Source organism: Monodelphis domestica, chromosome 7 (genome assembly GCF_027887165.1).
Source record: "Monodelphis domestica isolate mMonDom1 chromosome 7, mMonDom1.pri, whole genome shotgun sequence".
NCBI lineage: Eukaryota > Metazoa > Chordata > Mammalia > Didelphimorphia > Didelphidae > Monodelphis > Monodelphis domestica.
The window spans coordinates 60,984,050-61,001,933 of NC_077233.1; the positions used below are offsets into that span (position 1 = coordinate 60,984,050).

A 17,884-nucleotide genomic window follows, 5' to 3' on the forward strand; every position below is an offset into this window, starting at 1 on the left:
CTTTTAGAGGAGGAGTAGCCCCCAGTGGCGTTTGGGAAAGTTTTCCCAGGCCTCTCCCTCCTGCTGGAAGTGCTGGTCACACCCCGGCTGCCTGGAATGGCCTCTACCAGGTTATTATCTCAGCTGAAGCACCGAGGGCTGGGGAAAGGCCGCCAGGACCTGAGCTTGCCAGGGAGGCTGAGTCAGGTAATGCCAGGGAGAAGGGGAAGGAGAACAGTCATCATTCATTCATTCATTCATGTGCTTCTCGGGCACCTCCTCTGTGGCAGGGAGCTCTGCTGGGCTCTGCAGAGGGTACAGAGGGGAGTTCTCTCGGACAAACTCCCAGGCTGGCTGCTAAGAGAGAAATAGGCCCTGGTGACTGCCAGAGGGCCATAGGGACTGAGCTACAGGTGGAGGATGGAGGAGCGCTCCTGTTCAGCCTTTTAAGACTCAGGGAAGACTGCATGGAGGAGGCGGCCTCGGAGACCGTCCTTGATAGAGTTCCAGAAAGGGATGTGGTGTGGTACATTCCCAAGCCCGGGGAAAGGTTGGCTGGAAGCAGAGCTGTGCTCGGGGAGCTCATTTCTATCCCCGCTCAGACATTTATTGGCTCTGTGACCCTGCGCAAATCACGTCAGCTCTTGAGTTTCCTCCTCTGTAAAGTGGGGATACCCCCCCCCCCGCATTGTTTTCCTCCTCTGTAAAGTGGGGATCCCCCCCCCCGCATTGTTGTAAGGCTCGCGTGAAAGAGTAGAGTCCTAACGCGGTATGTTGAGTTTTGTGAGGCTCGCGCACGCGGGGTCTCATTGCGCGCTCCCGAGAGCCAGTTGAGGAAAGGGGGGCAGACCAAGGCCCCGCGCCTTGTCCGGGGTCCTGTCTCCAGCCCTGCGCACTGTACCCCAATCACCTCCTGACAGACACACAGCTCTTTCCCAACTTCGAAAGCCCTGTGTAAGGACTGGCGATTGTGCCCTAAGACGAGGGCGGAACCCGGGGCGTCAGGAGCCCGCGGCGGGCCTTGGAGAGCCCAGCACAGGGTGCCGAATGGGGAGAAGGGAGAGGCGGGCCCCAGCTGGCCCCGAGAATTGCTGGCCGGAGGAGGGCTTGGGAGCTGTTGGGGCAGGGGAGGCTCTGCTCGGGTCCATGCTTAGGGAGATCGCTGTAGCGGCTTGGGGGTGCCGAGGGGACACCCGAGAGATGAGCGGGGGAGCCCCGGGAGGACGTGATGGCAGTAGCCCAGGGGAGGGGGACGAGGGTCTGAGCTCGTCCAGTGGCCCTCTGCCGGAGCTGGGGCTTGGGCAGGGTCACTTGGCCTCTCGCCTCCGAGCTTCCTGTCCAGTTGCCTTCCTACAGGGTTGTAGGGCGCCTGGCCTCGAGGCCGGGGACCCCCTCTTTACTCCTCAGGGCTCGTCTCCCGGAATTTGTACTCCATCTCAGCCATGCCTTCTGGAAGGACTTTGCCCGTGTCCGTGACAGCAGCGCGTCACAGCTGGGTTCACGAGCTCCCTCCTCCCAGAGAGCCTCACCAGAGAGTCAGCCTCTCCAGGCCGGAGGACGACAGACCGCTCTTGGGGGATCTGGAAGATGTCGTAGACCCTCCGGCTCCTCGTGGGGGCCGGGAGGGGCAGGCCACAGCATATTGGAGGGGGAGCAGGTGGCTCAGTGGGTCGAGAGCCCGGCCTGGAGACAAGAAGGCCCGGATTCAAATGTGGCCTCAGGGCCTTCCTAGCGAGTCGCTGGGCCCTCATGGCCCAGCCCTTCCGCTCTGCGGATGTATGAGTTTAAGGCGGGCGGCGGCGAGGGGCTCAGAGTCCTCGGCTGCCGCGAGGAGCGGGCCAGAAGGCCCTGCAGGCCCGGACCGAGGGGGCTTCTGCTCCCCATCACCTGACGGGCGAACAGTTTGTACCCACCCCTGCGCGTGTATGAACACTGCCGGGGGCCTCTCAGCCCCTCTGGGACTCCTCAGGCCGGATGCGGCAGCCCTTCTCCGGGCTCTGCGGTGTTAGGCCGCCGCTACGTCTGGGGGGCGCTGCCGCCTCTCCAGGGTCACTTTGTATGTGAATGAAGTCTGCAGTCATCCCTGGGGTGCAGGGCCTCCCCCAGCTCCCCGGGACCTCGTACTCAGCCTTATCGTCTGTATGTGCAGCTGGAGCTCTCCCGAGGACGGCAAGACCTGCAGGGGAGACGGTCACTGCCGTCTCTGTGTGTTCAGGGCCCGGGATGGTGCCCGCGCACACGGGCACTTGGGAGATTCTCTGCCCCCTCCCTCCTCCCCCATTTCTCTGTCTGGCGCTGGCTCTCATCTCTCTCTGTCTGTCTCTCCCTCTCCCTGTCTCTCTCTGTCTCTCTGCCTCTATCTCTCTCTGTGCCTCTGTCTCTCTCTGCCTCTATCTCTCTGTGTGTCTCTGTCTCTCTCTGTCTCTGTGCCTCTGTGCCTCTGTCTCTCTCTGCCTCTATCTCTCTGTGTGTCTCTGTCTCTCTCTGTCTCTGTGCCTCTGTGCCTCTGTCTCTCTCTGCCTCTATCTCTCTGTGTGTCTCTGTCTCTCTCTGTCTCTGTCTCTCTCTGTGTCTCTGCCTCTGTCTCTCTCTGTCTCTGTGTCTCTGTCTCTCTCTGTCTCTGTGCCTCTGTGCCTCTGTCTCTCTCTGCCTCTATCTCTCTGTGTGTCTCTGTCTCTCTCTGTCTCTGTGCCTCTGTGCCTCTGTCTCTATCTGTCTCTCTGCCTCTGTCTCTCTCTGCCTCTATCTCTCTGTGTGTCTCTGTCTCTCTCTGTCTCTGTGCCTCTGTGCCTCTGTCTTTCTCTGCCTCTATCTCTCTGTGTGTCTCTGTCTCTCTCTGTCTCTGTGCCTCTGTGCCTCTGTCTCTATCTGTCTCTCTGCCTCTGTCTCTCTCTGCCTCTATCTCTCTGTGTGTCTCTGTCTCTCTCTGTCTCTGTGCCTCTGTGCCTCTGTCTCTATCTGCCTCTCTGCCTCTGTCTCTCTCTGTCTCTGTGTCTCTATCTCTCTCTGTCTCTCTGCCTCTGTCTCTCTCCATGTCTCTGTGTCTCTCCCCCCTGCCCATCTCTGAGCGTCCCCTGTGAATTGGAGCCCCCGGGGTGCCGTACTCAGGTGCTGCAGTCCCTCAGCTTAGGCCGCTCATGGAGTGGAGGAGCTGGAAGAAACCTGTGAGAGGTTCCCCTTCATTTAGACCAGGGAGGAATGTTTGCTCCAGGAGGGCAGTGACTAGCCCAGGGGCACCTAGCAAGTGCTGGCTGAGCCTGGCCTAGAACCCAGGTCTTGTGACTTGGCTTCCAGCTGGGGTTCTGTGGCGAGTGCCCAGGGAACGGGCTGCCTTTCTGCCTCTTCCTTCAGGCCCCTGACCTGGATTTCCCCTCTCTGCACCTTTGCATGGGCCGTGTCCCACCTTGTGCCCCAGCCCGCTCCCTGCCCTCACGTCTACCTCCGGGATGACTTGGGGCTTCGTGAAGAAGCCTCGGAGCAGGGACCCAGCCAGCTTCTCGGGGCCCTCACTTTCCCCCGGGGCCAGAGCAGGGGACTCTCGTATGGTCGTCATGTGCCTGCCTGCCTCCTTCTGGGCCCCGTTTGGAGCCAAGAGCCCCCGGCGGACAAGGGGGACCTCTCCCCAGCTGTCTATGGCCTACAAGGCCCTTTTGTTGTGCTGCAGAACTGGCTGCCCCCTCCCCCTTGCCCCCCTCTCTTCTCTCCCCTCCCAGCTTCTTCCCTTCCTCTTCAGAGCCCAAACCCCATCTGGCTCCAGGAAGGAGGTAGGGGTGGGAAGGCAGTCTGTCTGTCTGTCTGTCTGAGTGTGAGGGAGGGTGTGCAGAGTGGCTGCTCTCCCGTTCTGTCTTGTCCTTCCCTGCCCAGACCTCCCTGGGCCTCAAACAATGAGGCGGGCATTGTTCTCTAGGGGAGCTGGGCCTCTGGAACCCCCTCCCCCCAAGATCCCGCCGGCCGCCCTTCCCCCAGTCTGGGCTGTGGCCTCTGCCTCCCGGACCCCCCTTCGTTTAATGATTCTCTCTGATGGACAGCCCCAGAGACTGCCGCCCTGACAGCTGAGGCCAGAGAAGCCGGCCACCTCCCTCTGTCTGGAGAGAGGGTTCCCCGCACTCTCTTCCCTCCCCCTCCTCCCCTCTTTGTCCTCCGGAGCTGGTGGGGCTAATGAGGCCGCCTGGGGGGGGGCAGCCCCAGAGGGGGGAAGGAGTGGGGCTCTGCGGCTCCCAGAATCCTTTCCCAGAGTGAGGGTGCGCACCCCACTTTTCTCCTCCCCTCCCAGGCAGGCCTCAGGCACCCAGCGGGGCACAGAGTCGTCCGTCTCTTGTGGGGCCCCCAGAAAACCTCCGGGATCTGGAAAGACCCCGGGCATCTCTGTTTTCACCTGGTCTTTGGCTATATTTATTAGATGCCAGAGCAGTGTCGAGCCCGTGGCCATGGCGCTAGGAAAGGAGAAAGGGGACAAGGAGCACGGATCTGTTCAGCGCGTCCCTCCGAGCTTTCCTGGCAGTGATAGCTTTGCCTCCTCTGGTGCCTTCGGAATCTGAAGACCTGGGTTCAGAGCGGCTCTCGGGCCTCAGTTTCCTTATCTGTAAAATGAGGAATGCACCAGTGATCTCCAAGGTCTTCCGAAGCTCTAAGTCTTAGGATTGTGGGAGAGGGAGGTCCAGAGGAGGTCCTTCCCTCCTTGAACAGAGGAAGAAACAGAAAGGGCCGCAGCCCCTCCGGAGCGTCCGGCCTCTCTCTCCTCCTTAGAGTCCAAGCTGGCCGAGTCGGGCCCGTTTTATTCTTTGTGTCTGTGTCCGCAGGGTCTCATGCCGGGCTGGCACATAGTAGGCACCCTGTAAAGGCTTCTTGGCAGCAGCCAAGGTGGCCAAGAGGATCCCTCCTGACTCGATTGCCCCCAAAAGATGCCCGGCCTCTTTCTAGCATTTACAGGCCTCCACTGCTTGCCTCCAGCTGCGATTCTGCATTTGGGATTCTCCTTTCCCTCCTTCCACCTTTGCTCCTCTTCCAGGCCTTGGAAGGCAGGCCTCAGCTTCTGAGCTTCCTCCAAAGGAAGGCCATTTCCTTTATTTGCCCCTGGTGAGCTCTCTTCTTGTTATCTTGTTTTTCTTATCTGTGGGCAGTGTGTGTTGCACTCCTGGACTCTCTGGCCTTGGGCAAGTCTGGTGAATGTTTGTGTCTTTATTCCCATGGCCGAGAGCGTTGCACCCAGTAGGTGCTTAATGACTGGCTCCCCACCCCCACCCTGCTCCTTCCCCTCATGGGTGTGCTGGAAGTCATCCAGCCTCTTCATGCAGAACGTCCACAGCAGGAACCCTGGCAGAGTCAGAAAGTTCTTAGCAGAACTGCATGGATTTGTCTCCCTGCAACTCTTCAGGCTCCCGCCTGATTTGCCTTCTCAGATGTCCCAGAACCAGGGAAGGGCCTGAAGGGCCTTGGGCAGACCTCTGAGCACCTTCTCTGGCTTCCTGTCCTTCTTCCTCTCTCTGAGGTCAGGGTGCTGAGCACCCCCACCCCAGTCTCTTCTTGTCTTCTAGAGAGGCCCAGCCCCTGGGGCCACCTGTGCCCAGTGGCAGGGGCTGGGCTTCCTGAGACCCTTGAGAGGAGCCTTGTGCCCCCCTGCTCATGTTGGGGCTCCAGCTCAGGCCTTCAGGGTCTGAAGGATGAGCCCAGAGGAGGCCAGGAAATAAGTGCGCTGCATGCAGATTCTGTGGCTGTATTGATTGGGGGAAAAGAGGGAAATCTCCTGAGATAAGCGTTTTTGCTCATTTCCTTTTATCTTCTTTCCTCTTCCCTTTTGTTCTTACCCTCCTCTCTTCTCCCATTAATTTCCCTGCTCTCCTCTTCTGCCTTTCCTCCCTCCAGTTTCTCTCCCTTCCTTTTTTCTTCTCTCTTTTCTCCTTCCTCTCGTTTCTCCCCATTCTTCCCCTCTCCTCTTCCTCCTTCCCCTTTTCTTTCTCTTTCTGAATTTGAATTCTCCCCCTCCAAATCCCTTCTTCCCTCCACCTCCTCCATCTCTTATTGGCTTCAGGTGGAATGTGTGTATTGAAGCTTGAAGTGGGTCCATTCCATCCTTCTAACGTTGCCATTACCTCTGTATAGGTCACTTGGCCAGTTTGCTCCTCTCCTCCGGGCTCTCATTTTACCATCTGTAAATCAAGGCTGGACGAGTTCAGGAGTTTTTAAGCCTATTTTTTGTATCATGGATCTCTCTAGTAGTCTAATGTGACCTTTAGACCCTGGGCCTCTCCTCAGAATCATATTTTTAAATGGATAAAACAGTACAAAGGATTACAAAGAAAACCAATTAAACTGAAATAATTATCAAAGTATTAAAAAAGAAAATTTCACGGACTGTAGGCTGAAAACCTTTGACCTAGGTAGCCTTGAAAGCCTTGGGCTGAGGGGGCAGCTAGGTGGCCCAGGGGATAGAGTGCCAGGCTTGGAGTTGGGAGGCTGGGGTTCAAATGTGGCTTCGGATACTTCCTAGCTGTGTGACCGGGGCACCCTTCTCCTTGTGATTCTTTGGTCTTTAGAAGGAGGCAAAGGTTAAAGAAACAAACAAAATTCTTAGGAAAAGCTCAAACCTTTCCGGGTTGAGTGATATCATTTATTTGTCTTTTTTCTTTCTACTTAGAAAATGTCGGTTTCATCCCATTTCATTTTGCCTTTCCAAAGTTCTTCCAAACCACCCCTCCAGTCTGTCCTCGTATCATTGGGGAATGATTGAGCTGGCCCCAAATCCATAAGGACAGCCAGATTGCTTACAAGTGAATGTGTGAAAACACTTCATTTTTTCCTTTGGAACGACTCTCCTTTGACCTGTGAGAACAAGCTAAGTATTTGGCTGCTTTGTGGGAAAATCTATGTTTGATTTCTCCAGGCATCTCCTTATTGTTCCCCCGGTCCCAGCAGGTGAGGGGTAGGCGAGGGAGGGCCTGCTCCCACCTTTGGAGGTGATAAAGGGCTGGAGCGAGTTAGCGGGGCTTCCCCTGGCCTCAGCGCCTCCCCACGGTTTGATCTGCCCTCCACTGGCCTTTCTTGTAATTGACAAACTCATTGGAAGAACAAATGTTGCTGTAATTTAATTTTCAGACAAACAATAGTCCAGGGATGATGTTAAATTCATGAAACTAGCTTAATGTAATGAAATTTAATGAGGTAATTTGGTACTACCTTGGCTCTGTGACTTTGCATACCCCGGGCCACCTGCTGAAGCCTCTTTTCCTACTTCTGGTTCAGGGCAACTGAGGCCCCAGACCTGCCCCTCCCGGCTCTCCTTGTCCCCGTGGGCTCCTCACAGAACACTGAGGTTCTCCAGACCACTCTGGGTTGCCAGGAACACTCACAGATGTCTTCCACCTGGCTGTCAGTTCCCAGCATATATAGTAGGCGCTTAATAGATACTTGGAGATTGATTGTCAGCTTCCTCTAGTCTGGGTCAATGTGTTGCCTGAGAAAGCCAAGGGACTTTTTATTGGGTCACTTCCTTCCTCTGTTAAAGGAGGCTGATGGTTTCTAAAATCCTTCCCTACTTTTGTATTCTGTGGTCCTCATTCCTACAGGACTCTCCCCTCTTTCCACCCCCCCCCCTCTTCCCTCCCTCCCTCCCTCCCTCCCTCCCTCCCTGGGGAGACCAAGGTCCTAGTGAAGATGAAGCCCTGGCCTCTAGTCTTTGTGTGTCAGTTCATTTTGTTTTGTCCTAGAGAACTGACCCTGGTCGTAGATTGTCCCTTAATCACTAACAGTCACTCCTAAGCCAAATGACCTGTATCATCCCATAGATTTGTGCCTGTGGGCATAAGGCCAGTTGGGCTAGAGGGTGAGGATAGCTCTGAGCAAACCTCACCCCCCTCTACTGCCACCAGAAAAGCTAAGTGTGCTCTCTGTATGTGTTAGTCGTGCCATCGTCGTGTCCCCTTGGGAAGTAGAGCTGTAAGAGCTTTGAGGGATCCTCTGTCTAGTTCATCGACATACAAAGAAACCGAGAGACAAAGAGAGAGGAAATGAGTTGCCCAGGGTCATACATAACTGAAAAACCCTGTGACTCAAACCCCAGTGAGCTAGCTGTTCTTCCGCCCTGGGCTATGAAGACGGTCCCTGAATACAGGCTTTGCCAGGGACTGGTGACCCGTAGAAGCCTGCCTGGAAACAGCCGGTGCACAGCAAATAGAACTGGAGTGACCAGCGGTTGAATTGAATCTAAAAAGACTTTTCTTCTCCCTGGACTCACCACATCTGCCTTTGGTTTTTAGTGAGCCTGGAGATGAGAAAATGTCCATTTGTGGGATTGAATCCAAAGCCCCAAGGTGAATTCCGCCTTGCCACATGCTGACCCTTCTTTTGCCTCTCCAGGACAGACGCTGCCACCTGGCATGGGCCATGGCATGCCATCTGGCTACTTCCTCAAGGGTTCAATTAGGGGATAGCCGGGATGAGATGCCAGCACTAGGGCACTGCTGGTCACCTGGCACCCTCACAATGAGGAATAGTATTTTCTTTCTCATCAGCAAATAGCTGAGAGATTGGCAGCAGGACTTGGACATGGGTTGTGCTGCCATTTGGGGTTTAGTCTGTCACCCAGGATCTATAGGGTTAATGTAGGTCCTTTTTATTCTAGAGAAAACCTTTCAGAAGAGTGATGTTATCCTGGAATGAAGGGGAGGGAGGCTCACCTCCTTTCTTCCTTGCATCTGTGGCCATAGCTTCTGTCTCCCTTCCTCTCTTTCTTCCTTGGCTGTGCTAATTAATATCCATGCGACCTTGGGCACTTGGCTAATTTTTTTTTGGCCTCAGTTTTGCCATCCATAAAATGAGATTGGTCAGTAGGTGACCTCTTAGATCCTTTTCAGCCTAAGTACTATTGTGTCTCATCTCTCCTATTTGAGTACTTATTTTCCTCTCTCTCTCTCTCTCTCTCTCTCTCTCTCTCTCTCTCTCTCTCTCTCTCTCTCTCTCTCTCTCTCTCTCTCTCTCTCTCTCTCTTCCCTTCTCTCTCTCTCTGTCTCTCTTTCTCTGTCTCTGTCTCTGTCTCTCTCTCCACTCCTAACTCATTTGTCCTGCATGTATCTCTTTCCTTTTCTGTCTCTCTCCTTCTCCTTCTCTTCATTCTTGCTTCTCTTTCTGTCTTTTTCTACTCTATTCTTTTCCTTCCCCATCAATCAGTCAATCTTTCGAAAATAGAAAAAAAATTTGCTGTCTTTTGTTTTTCCATCACCCACCTTTCCTTTCCGAATTCTTTCCTTTCTTTCCTATCCATACCTCATAATGACTGCTTCAGGTAAAAGAAGAAAAAAAAAAGCAATTCTGGGTCTACCCTGAGCTTGCCAGTATATATTTCATGTTAAACCTGACAAGGGCTGTGTGTTTTCTCATCTCTTCTCGGGGACCAAGTGAGATCATTACACACAGTGTTCAGTTTCAGGGTTCATTTCCCTCCAACAATTCTCGGGGACCGGGCTTGATCATTATATGTAGTGTTCAGTTTCAGGGTTCATTTCCTTTCAACAAATCGTTACTTGCTCCTTCCTTCCCCCTCTGCACTATAATTGAGGCAGCTGGTTGAACAGTGGATAGAGCCTTGTGGGCCCACAGCCTGGAGGACCCAACTTCAAATTTGGCCTCAGACATTTCCTAGCTAGGTGATCCTGGGCAAGTCACCTAACCTCTGTTTGCTTCATTTCCTTAGCTATAAAAATGAGATAAAACGAGCCCCCACCTCTCCTTTCTTGTGAGTATTGAATGAGATGCTCTATGCTTGGCCCTTAGCACAGTGCCAGGCCCCCAGGAGGAGATGTAGAAGTGGCGTATTCCCTTCCCTTCTCCAATGCTCTCATCCCTGACTTAGGCACCATGGGAGGCACAGATGTTGTCTTCTACTCATCCCCATCACGTGCCTCCTCTGGCTGGTCCTTGCAGCATCTCTGTGAATGATGGTGAAGGTCTGAGGCTGGCCCAGGCCCTGATTTGGGCTATAATAGCTTGGGGGTTAGGGTCAGGGCTTACCTAGCATTTTGATTCTCTGAATTCCTTTCTGGTTCTGCCTCCAGTCTGAACTTGGCTTATTCATTCCCCTTTAATGTGTCACAGTTTGCCCATCAGTTAAAAGGCATCCCATCACCGTCAACAAACAGTATTTATTAATAACATCGGGTGCTCGGATGTCTGTAAAGTGCTTTGAGCACTTGATTAAAAGGGGACAGATAAATGAAAAATGCTTCTTGTTAATAAAATGGCTCCTTGTTATCAGATGCCCTTAGGAAGCTTGTCATAATACATATTTATTGTGTATTAACCCCGAGGTAGTCACGGGACCACATTCCATATTGGAGAGGGGCTCTTCATAGTGGCCTCCCAGTCAAGGACACAGTCACGATGGGGAAGGGAGAGCAGAGGCCTGCGAGGCACCCAGGGCTTTTGAAGAGCGGGGAATGAATGACCGGCCTGTGGAAAGAAAGCACAGCCTTTTAGAGGCTGGTGTGGGGGACAGGATGCCAACATCGGTTTATCATGCTCTTACGATATGCAACTGTAGCTTATCATAATAATAACTCACATTTACATAGAGAGTTAAGGCCTTAGGATCATGGAATTGGAGCCTGTGAAGGGCCCTTGGATGGCATCTAGTGTAATCAAGACATTTTACAGAGGAGGACACTGAGTCTCAGGCTCCCTTGGGGCACCCATCCGGCTGGGGCAGAACCCAGAGTTGAACTTAAGACATGCTGCTGCCTAGTCAGACATCCTTTTTAGTGAATTGCTTCAGCCTGAACATTTGATAAATCTCTTGGATTTAGTCATCCTCATACTCCAACTCTACCAAGTTACCCCCTTCGAATTCCTACCTATCCCTGCTTGAGCCAGCACACAAAATACAGAGGGATTTTGATAAGCATCCTAAAGGCATTATACTCTCTCAGTTTCCTTTTCTGTAGACTAAGGGGGAGATGGGGAACATTGTCTTTAAGGTGTCTTTCAACTCTGCAATTTTATGAAGCCTTTCTATGTATGAATCTATCCCAGCCCTGTCGTTTTATCAAGAAGGAGACTGAGGCACACATTGGGAGAATGACTTGCCCAAGGTCATGGTTAAGTGGTAGCAGATCCTGAACTTGGATCTTCTGGCTCTCAAGTCCTCTGGGCCCTCTAATAGACATTCAGATTTTTGTCAGTTTGGGTTGACTTGGTAAATTGCATAGCCTGAAAGGTTTACCATTGTTTAATCTTGGCCCTTTGACCAGCCTCATCTCTCATGATTCCACCTCATGTCCCCTAAGATCTGGCCAATCTGGACTATTTGGGATTCTCTGGACAAACCCCAGTTTCCTGACTCCTTTCCCATCTCAGCACACAGAAACCATACTTTTCTTTTAAGGCCCAGCTCCACGGCCCTCTTCCTCCCTGAAGACTTCTCTAATTTCCCCAGACAGAAGTGATCCATCATCTTTATTTCTATAAGGCTTTGTTTCTGTGTTCCTTAATCATATCCTCCCTCTGGCCCATTCAATCAATTCCAGGGGCTTCCTGTTACCTCTAGGATCAAATAGAAATTTGGCTTAGAAATCTCTCTCTAACTCAGCCCCTTCCTCTCTAGCCTTCCGACACCTTCCTCCCCTCCATGTACTCCCTGTACAGTGACACTGGCCTCCTCACTGTTTCTTGGATGGGACTTGCCATCTCCTGAGGATGGCTGACCCCCCTCATCTGGCATGTTCTCCCTCCTGGCATTTTTCAAGTCCCACCTTCCTCAAAAAGCCTTTTCAGCCCTCCCTGCTGGATCCTTCCTTCAATTAATTATTTGCAATTTGTCCTGTTTGCTTGCATGCTGTCCCTTCTCTCCCTGCCTCCCCCCTTCCACAGACCCTCTTTTGCTCTTTTTTGAATCCCCAGGGCTCGGCACATTGCCCGACACATAGTAGGGGCTTAATAAGTTCTGGACTATTAGTCACTTTCTTGTCCTTCATGCCAGCGTTATTTGTGTACTTGTTGGATCTCTTCTCGTATCCTGGACGGGGGTGAGCATCTTCATTCTCTGTCACTGGGCTCTCATCAAGGTCAGACGAGCTAGTGAAAGGTCTAAATGGGAGCCAGGTGTTGTGCCTGCATTTTCAGGGAGAGGGTCACGAGTGATTCTCCAGGGGAGGAAGTAGGAGACAGAGGTCGTGTCCTGAGACAGCTTCCCCTTTCCCTCTTCCAACCACAGCTTTGACTCCTCTTCTCTCTGCCTTGCTCCCCTTGTGGCTTTCTCCAGTGCAATTTTATGCCAAAAGCATTTAGAAGAGGAAATCAGGTCCTTTCCTGGCTAGTCAGCTAAGCAGGATAAAAGCTGAATCCGTCACTGGGGTCCTTTTCTCATCCTGAGTCTATTGGAAGGACTGACTGTATCTGTGTCTATTTGTATCCCTATATCTCTACATCTTTCTATCTCTATTTCTCTAGCAGTATCTGTATCTCTCTGTATCCCTGTATCCCTGTATCCTTTAGGGCTCCACAGCCCCCTTTTGCCAAAAGGGTTGTAGTGAAATGCTGGTCAAAGGAAAAAAACAGGGAATCCCTGACCAGACTCTTTGCTGACCCTGGGACATAGGCTGCGAGTTGGGTTTATTTTGGAGTGAATCCCGGATCTCAGCTTGTTTACCGGTCACTAGCCTCCTCAAGCACAGCAAAAACATTCTGGTTAATTGAGGGTTCCAGGTAGTTGGTTTCCGGTTTTATTCCACTTTGATTTCCCTCTCCTGCTATTTCCCGAGTTGGTTGGGTTGGTTTTCTATTCTTATCCCAGGGTAGCTGTGTGCCTCCCTCTTCTCTTACTGATCAGCCCCCCCCCCTCCTCCCCCCTGGAAGATCTGTGGGAAAACTGGCCTTGTGATGCTCAGGCTTGATCAGGAATCCTGGAATGTCAGAACACACAGTGCTAGAACTTGGAGGTAACTCAGGCTAGAGATTGCCAGAGGTCTTAGAATGTAGGATGTCAGAACTTGGAAGGAATTTTCTGCAGAAATCCTTTCCTGAGCTGTCTCCATTCTAGCTCCTTCCCTCTCTTAAGCATTTCCTCTTCTCTCCAGAGCTTATTTGTACATACATATTTGCTTGTTTTCCTCCTCCTTAGACTGGGAGCTCCTCAAAGGCAGGGGCAGTTTTGGATCTCTTTTGGCATGCCTCACACTTAGCACAGTGCCTGCCACAGAGTAGATGCTTAACAAATGTTTATTGATTGACTGATTGATGGATAGAGTATGCTAAGCCTGGAAGGGACCACAGAGATCACGTAATCTAGTGTTTTCATTATACAGATAGTAAACCCGGGGTCCAGAGAAGGGAAGTGACTTGTTTAAGGTCACAGAGTTATGACTTTGGGGGGAGCCTCCCAATGCCATGCTATCTTCCTTGACCCCTCATTGAAAGTCTTTGGAGATGGGTCGTTGCCTGTATATTGACTGCTGTGATTCTCTTCTCTCGCCAGGTTATTGCTGAGAAAGCCCTTTAGAAATGGGAGTAATTAATCATAATTTTCCAGGGAGGACTCATTGGCCCAGGCTCCGTGCCCCTGCCACTGGAAGGCGGCTCCGTTTAGGGCTGTGCCCTTCCCTTCCCCTCCAGGCATCACCCCCTCTTCCCTCAGGAACTTTTAGGAAGGGCCAAGCCTCCCAGGGACATTTCTGGTTCACAGCGTCGGAGGCTGAGCTCGTCTGATTTTACAGTCATTAACTCCGTTTAACCCCCTGCGGTGCCCCAGAAGCCCAGCCTGACTCACTGGCTATGTTCTCTGGACAGCTGCGGTTCTCTCTGTCACTAGCATGTGGAGGAGTCGCTTCACTTTGATGCGCTGCCTCAGTTTCTAAAGCTGCATGAAGAGGCTGCCTCAGGGACCTCCTAGGGACTTGTCAGAGCCAGCCCACAAGAGAGAAGACAGCAGGAGGGTCCAGGCTTGGCAGGGCCGGCGTGTGGGGCCCTGGTTCACACCGCACGGTGTGCTCACTGCTCAAGATCAAGGGGTTTCTGTCTCTCCTCTTATCCCTCCCCGAGGGCCTCTCTACCCAGCCAGGTGGCGCGTACAGAGGTCAGCAGAGCCACGAAAGACCTGGGTTCAAAGGTAGCCTCAGATCCTCGCTAGTGACCTGACCCTGAATAAGTCCTTTAATCTCTGTCTGCCTCTGTTTCCTTAACTGTAAAATGGAGAAATAACAGCACCTGCCCTCCGAGGATGGTGTGAGGATCAGATGAGACAATATTTGTAAAATGCTTGGCATGAAGCCTGGCATGTGGCAGGTGCTGGATAATTAACTTGTCTCCCTTCTCCCTCTGTTGGGTGCTGCTTGTCCTGGGGCTCTCCTCGGGCAGACATGAATAGGTTGTGATCAGCATTTGGGGAGGGAATTTCCAGATTGGAGAACTCTGCTCATTGGATCAGTCAGTTTGTTCATTAAGCACTTTGCCTCCCCAGTCACTGCGCTGCTGGGTGTGGGGGACTCCAGGACAGGGTACAACAGAATCATTTGTGTCCGAAGCAGCGGAGAGGGAAAGGAGAGCATTCATTCTTTCTTTTCTTTGCTATTGAGCACCTGCTAGGTACAAAGCCCGGGGACCAGCGTTCTGGGGGGTGGGGAGGAGTAGCAAGTGAATAAGAGAGTGCTTGCTCTCAAGGAGTTTATAGTCTAGTAATAAGGACTAGACAGACCCCAGGATGATTAAAATATGAAGCAGAGGGTCATCACGGCCATGGAATCATTAAATCAGAGCCACCAGAAGGGACCTCAAAGGTCCCGTAGCTTCCCACTCCTTTTACAGTTGAGGCAACTGTGGTCAGAGAGCAGAGGATGGCCCCACAGTTCCCATAACTGGGAAGGAACTGAAACAAGCTTTGATCTGGGGGTTTTCTTCCTTGAAAACCAATCTACTTACATTATTTCCGGACACTTGGTGCAGAGGCTGTACGGGAAGTTAGAAGAGAGAGGTAGGAGGGAGAATCAGGGCAAGTTCCCTCCCTGGAGGAGCTGGAGAACAGATGGGGCAGGCAGGGTTTAGTGAGAGGGCATTCTAGGCCGAGGATCAGCAGCACAAGCCAAGTTGTTGTTGGTGAAGGTTAGGAGCCTTGAATGGTAGGATTCAGCTGAGGAGAAATCTGGGCAAATCCTGCTCAATGTCCTTCCTTTGTACACTGTGATAAGCTGGTACTGCCACTGCTAGAGTGTGACCACTTGGTAGGTAGTAGCGATGGTTTGGCTCAGCTCTCCCCGGATGGAAGGGATGGAGGGGACCCCAAATCACTCCTAGCTCTTCTCCTACCTCCCAGTGCCTCAGGACCAGCATGGTTCTTGGCACTGTGCCAAGTCAATAAATGCTTGTTGACTGACTAAGCCCTTCTAGTTTGTATTTCTTTCTTGCTGTGCCCCTTCTCCCCATACCTGTGTGTTTAAGGCTTCTAGTTAAGGGAGAAGGAGGGTGAGAGTCATCTTCTAGAGGCAGTTCTCTTCCCTTTGGAAGAGGGAGTGCTTCAGCCACAGCTGTTTCTCAAGAATTCCTCCCCCAGCCCCAAAAGAGCAAAGTTTCTAGAGTCCTGGAGGGATGAAAATGAAGCTTACCCCCCCCCCCCCCAAGAGTTCTAGACTCATAATAATAGGCTTAGAGCTTGCTAAAGGAACTTTAGAGCCATCTAGTCCCATCTCCTCATTTTGTGAGGAAATAAGCCCAGAAAGAGGAAGTGATTTAGCCAGGGTCACAGGGCTTACGTAGCCCAGCCAGGCTTCAGACCCAGGCCCTCTAACTCCTGACAGATCTTTTTACTCTGCCAAAGCACCTCCGTTCTAATAGAGAAGCCTGGCTGCTGCAGGGGGTAGGGTGGCCCTCCTCCTCTTCCCCTCCCCTCCCCTTAGGTAAAATAAAGGATTTGGAATAGTTACTTCACTCCCTAAACTCCCTTTTGGACCTGAGGCTCTGTCAGTCATGAAATTCCTGACTGTCTTTTGGGGAAATCCCATCTCTGCCTCTGGCAGCCTCTGAAACTCGGAGGACCCTGTCCAGACTTAGCTTTGTGTGAGCATTCAAACCGACCCACAAACAAACCATCCCCAAACCCCAGCCTTCCTTCCTGTACGGTTCAGTTTACCACAGGGGTAAAATAAACAGGGATCTCTCTTCCAGCTTTGGCTTGGGGTCAGCTCCACACCTTCCCCAGATTCTGTTCCAGAGCTGAAGCCCTTCCAGCCTGCCCTTGGTGTTCTTGACCCTCCTTCCCTAATACTTTCCCCTCTCCTTTGTATCCGTTCTGATCTGAGCCCCCTCCACCCCCAGTCAAGCTCTGCTGCCAGAAGGGGCTCTCTGCTTTCCCCCTGAACTCCGATAGCTTTGCTCTCTCAAATGATTGGACCCAGGCATGCCCAGCTCTCCCATGTCCTTTAGGAGAGGCAGAGGGGCCCCCATTCGAATGCCAGCCTTGCACTGAGCCAGCTCTGGGACCAGAGACAAGCATCTTACCCTCTGGGCCTCCGGCTCCCACCTGTAAAAGAAGAGATTTGGATTGGGCTGTCTCCAAGGTCCGGTGCTCTTCCCCTTCCACATTGTGAGATCTCTCCGCTCTGCCATTCTCCTTCTACAGCCTTTTGGAGCGCTGACATTCTTTAATCTCCGGGCCTTTCCAGCCCTGGCATTCTGCAAGCAGAGAATGGGTCAAGCTCCAACATTTCGTGTTTTAAGGCCCTTCTGACTGTATTCTAAGCCTCCATGGCACTCTGGCATGTTCTAAGACCCCATTCCATGCGACTTAGGTCTCTTCTTGTTTGTGGTTCAGCCCACACGGACACCTGAACCTTTCCACAGACTTTACACTGTGTGGCCCCTGCCTCAGCCCCCAGCTCAGTGGGATAATAATAGAATAATAATAGAGATGATTAGTGAGTGGGGGTCCACTGTTTGAGGACCCCCCTCCCCCTGCTCGCCCCACTCACCAGGCCAGAGGCCTGCTCTGAGCCATTTGGAAATGTGTGGCCTTATTCCTTCCCCGCCCCCCCCCCCTTTTTTTTTTAACCTTTTTCCTTCTGGCCCAGGCTTGGCCCTGGAGCCCTGAGGCCCCAGTTGCCATGGTGACCTTGCTGGCCTGGCCTACCCCCAGGATGGGAGGCTCATGGGCCAGCTCCCCTGCTGCCCTGGGAATATGGGACTTGGAGATGGGGAAGGAAAGGCCAGGAAAGGGAGGGCCCCTGCCGGGCTGGGGGTGGGGGCTGGCAGGAGGAAAGGGGGAGGAGGAGGGAAGAAGTGGGGGAGCCCTGTAGGGGGACCTGCCTTCCCCAGATTCCTAGTGCAATTAGAGGGTTCCCCCTCCTGCTTCTCTCCTTCCTTCCTTCCCTTCTCTTATGGCTTTTTCTTTCCTTGGGCTTTAAAAAGTGTCTAGGGAGCCTCTGGGAGCCAGGCTGGCCCGGGGCCAGGTCCCTGCTAAATGTATTGTTGTGTAAAATTGTAGTCAATTAATTTCAGACCTGCCAATTTCAGCTGCACGCCAGGCTGGGGGGGAGGGGAAGGAGGGGGAGGGTCACTGGAGCAGTCAGGGGCCCTCCTGTGGCGAGTGAGTTGTGTCTGCCTTGTGTGGTGGCTGGTGTGGGGCCCCCATGCGGGGCCATGCTGCTCCATGGAGCTCTGGTGTGCTGCCCACTGCAGTGCCTTCTGGGGTGACTCTGGTGTTGTGCCCACTGCAGTACCCTCTGGGGTGGTGCCCACTGCAATGCCCTTTGGGTTGGCTCTGAGGTGGTGGTTGTGGGCTATGGTGCCCTCTGGGGTGGCTCTGGCATGGTATAAGGATTGGCTATGGTGCCCAGTGCAGTGCCCTCTGGTGTGGTGGTGGGGTTGGGCTATGGTGCCCACTGCAGTATCCTCTGGGGTGGTACACATTGCAGTGCATTCTGGTGTTATGCCCACT

General features: G+C 52.8%; 1 protein-coding gene and 1 long non-coding RNA gene across 2 annotated transcripts in view; one reads left to right on the forward strand and one right to left on the reverse strand.

Moving 5' to 3' along the window:
• PLXNA1 (plexin A1) overlaps nt 1-17,884 on the forward strand; it is a 260,073-nt gene that overhangs the window by 56,848 nt on the left and 185,341 nt on the right.
• On the reverse strand, nt 10,056-17,106 carry LOC103096825 (uncharacterized). The gene is made up of 3 exons (XR_470820.3): nt 17,000-17,106; nt 16,472-16,623; nt 10,056-10,419 (listed from the first exon to the last, which is right to left on the reverse strand). It is a non-coding gene; the product is annotated as an uncharacterized LOC103096825 (long non-coding RNA).